Consider the following 3,608-nt stretch of genomic DNA (forward strand, 5'->3'; position numbering starts at 1 on the left):
CACTGAGCAGAGAAAAATAAATAAATAATAATAAAATATATAAACAATGTATAAACAAAATAAAAACAAATCCCCCCCCTCTCGAAGTTCTTATATTACAAACAGTGAGAAAATAATTGACATCATTGTCGGCCAATTGTGTCGGATTATCCGTACCAATGTGCACAGGCCTTTTAATAACAACAAAAGATTATTAAAACATAATTTAAAATGTATTTTGAAGTAAAACTTTGACATTATTACAAAGTGTGTACTTAAGTGTGTTAAGAAGCATAGATAAAAGTGGGTAAGGTTAACCGTAACCTTAACCTTACAGTAAGTACATGGAGTTAATAATTATTACTTAAGTATATATATATATATGGTATTTGCATTGGACTCTGTAGTGGTTGGAACTGAGGGCAGTTTTACTGAACCTTCAAGGTACTTTCTCATAGCTTTTGTAAATGAACTTCACGTGTGGTAAACATGTATAATTAATGTTTTCATGATTAGCCTGATTGACTCAGAACTGGACAATCAGTGTGTACTTCAGATTTGAGTCTTCACAGTATGTTGTGGTCTGATGCATTACATGTTATTATTTGCATAGCCTTAAACATCATTAATGAGTCTAAATCTACTGTATTTCATAACAAATAACTGAAGTGACCACTTGCCCACACATTTACAATGCAGTATTTGTCTCTTCTTCTTACAGTGGAGAGTGTGTACCTTTTTCTTACTTGTATGTGTGTGTGTGTGTGTGTGTGTGTGTCTGTGTTGTGTGTGTGTGTGTGTGTCTGTGTGTGTGTGTGTGTGTGTGTGTGTCTGTGTCTGTGTCTGTGTGCGTGTGCGTGTGTTGTGTGTGTGTGTCTGTGTGTACGTCTGTGTTGTGTGTGTGTGTGTATGTCTGTGTTGTGTGTGTGTCTGTGTGTGTGTGCACGTGTGTGTGTGTTTTGGCACAACCCATTCTCATCCTCACTCACCTGTGTGTAGTTGTTCCCCAGATGCAGAGATGTCTTGCGTCAGTAACTGCAGATTGAGCTGGTGTGAGAACTTGGCCGGCAGATTGAGTTTAACAAGCCAGATGGTTTGTAATTGTTTGATCAATTCAGTGTTTGTGAGATTTTATGCCTTTCGTTATTATTTGTTTTGCCACTTACAATTTACCATGCAAATTCCACCATCCCTCACTGGGAAAACACTGCATAGTGTCCATATGTCCACAAACACACACGACGACACGCGCAGCGCAGTGTTTCTCCCCATCATATACGTATGTGTTGGTGTGTGTGGAGTGTGGCTGATTTTAGCGACTGTATCCACTGTGTCACTGTGCGGCTCAAGATCAAGTGTTGCCAGCAATATTCAAACAATTAAAGGATTACTTCACTTCAGAATAAAAAATTCCTGATAATTTACTCAACCCACGTCATCCAAGATGTTCATGTCTTTCTTACTTCAGTCGAAAAGAAATTATGTTTTTTGAGGAAAACATTCCAGGATTTTTCTCCATATAGTGACTTCAATGGGGTCCAACGGGTTGAAGGTCCAAATGTGAGTTTCAGTCTCGACACGATCCCAGCCGAGCAATAAGAGTCTTATCTAGTGAAACAATCAGTCATGTTCCCAAAAAACTCAAATATACAGTATATACTTTTTAACCAGCTGGGATCGTGTCGAGACTTTGAAGCTGCACTGAAACTCACATTTGGACCTTCAAACCGTTGGACCCCATTGAAGTCCACTATATGGAGAAAAATCCTGGAATATTTTCCTCAAAAAACATAATTTCTTTTCAACTGAAGAAAGAAAGACATGAACATCTTGGATGACGTGGAGCTGAGAAAATTATCAGGAATTTTTTATTCTGAAGTGAACTAATCCTTTAACACAAATAATCAGATTTGGAAATGTGTATGAATGAGAAAGGTGATCATATGCAGGAAAAATACTTTTCTTTTAAAGTCTTTGATGCACAATTACCCAGTCTTGGCACTCTTTCTTCCACTTTCAGTCATGTTTTAAGTCGCCATTTCTTGAGACACTTTCCCGGCAGTAATAACATCGCCTGCAGTTCTCGTGCTCTTCTGTCGGACTTCGTGGAGCAGCTGACAAGTTAATATGAACTCCATACACAGGTATTCATTTACAGTGCCACTATCATATGATTGCTTTGCATTTTATGTTAAAATAGACCTCGTCTGTCTCTGAACAGACTGAAATGCAATTTTTCTAGCATAACATGCATGACATTTGATGGACCTTTACAATGAGAGTGTGCTTGATCTTTATTAGTTGCTCTAAAAGCACTTCAGTGAAGACATTGGCTGCATCCCAAATCGCACACTTCCCTACTATATAGCAGGCGAAAAACAGTGTGTGACAAAAGAAGTATGTCTGAATTCACAGTACTCATAAAAGAGGCAAAAAGTCCCCGGATGAGCTGCTACTTCCAGTGAGATCCTGAAGTGTGCTTATGATGGACAGGAGAGGGTTTGTGAATGACAGTGAGGCGACACAACTGACGCTGGTCACATGATAATGACAACATGGAGGATGTTGTGCGTCTGGATTACATTCATACTACACTCACTCATACTATACAGTAGAACATACTTTTTGGTGGTCGTGAAGTAATTACTAATTCAAAATAAGTACCTACTCAAGAGAGTACGTGATTTGAGACGCAGCCAGCGACTCTGCGCCTCGATCAATTAACCCACATGCAGAAGCATCTGTTCTCAATGGACTACATTAACATGGAGGTTTGGGTTTGGCGCCACTGATCTCATTTGTGTAGATAGATAGATAGATAGATAGATAGGTAGATAAGTAGATGATAGGTAGATAGACAGACAGACAGATAGATAGACAGACAGACAGATGATAGATAGATAGATAGACAGACAGACAGATAGATAGATAGACAGACAGATGATAGATAGATAGACAGACAGACAGACATACATACAGACAGACGATAGATAGACAGACAGACAGATGATAGATAAATAGACACAGACAGACAGATAGATAGATAGACAGACAGATGATAGACAGACAGACAGACAGATGATAGATAGATAGATAGATAGATAGATAGATAGATAGGTAGATAGGTAGATAAGTAGATGATAGGTAGATAGACAGACAGACAGATAGATAGACAGACAGACAGATGATAGATAGATAGATAGACAGACAGACAGACAGATAGATAGATAGACAGACAGATGATAGATAGATAGACAGACAGACAGACAGACAGACAGACATACATACAGACAGACGATAGATAGACAGACAGACAGATGATAGATAAATAGACACAGACAGATAGATAGATAGACAGACAGATGATAGATAGATAGATAGATAGATAGACATACAGACAGATAGATAGATAGATAGACAGACAGACAGATGATAGACAGACAGACAGATAGATAGATAGATAGATAGACAGACAGACAGATGATAGATAGATAGATAAATAGACACAGACAGACAGACTGACAGACAGATGATAGATAGATAGACAGACAGACATACAGACAGACAGATAGATAGATAGACAGACAGATGATAGATAGATAGATAGATAGATAGATAGATAGATAGAT

Source organism: Rutilus rutilus (assembly GCF_951802725.1).
Source record: "Rutilus rutilus genome assembly, chromosome: 10".
In the NCBI taxonomy this organism is placed as follows: Eukaryota; Metazoa; Chordata; class Actinopteri; order Cypriniformes; family Leuciscidae; genus Rutilus; species Rutilus rutilus.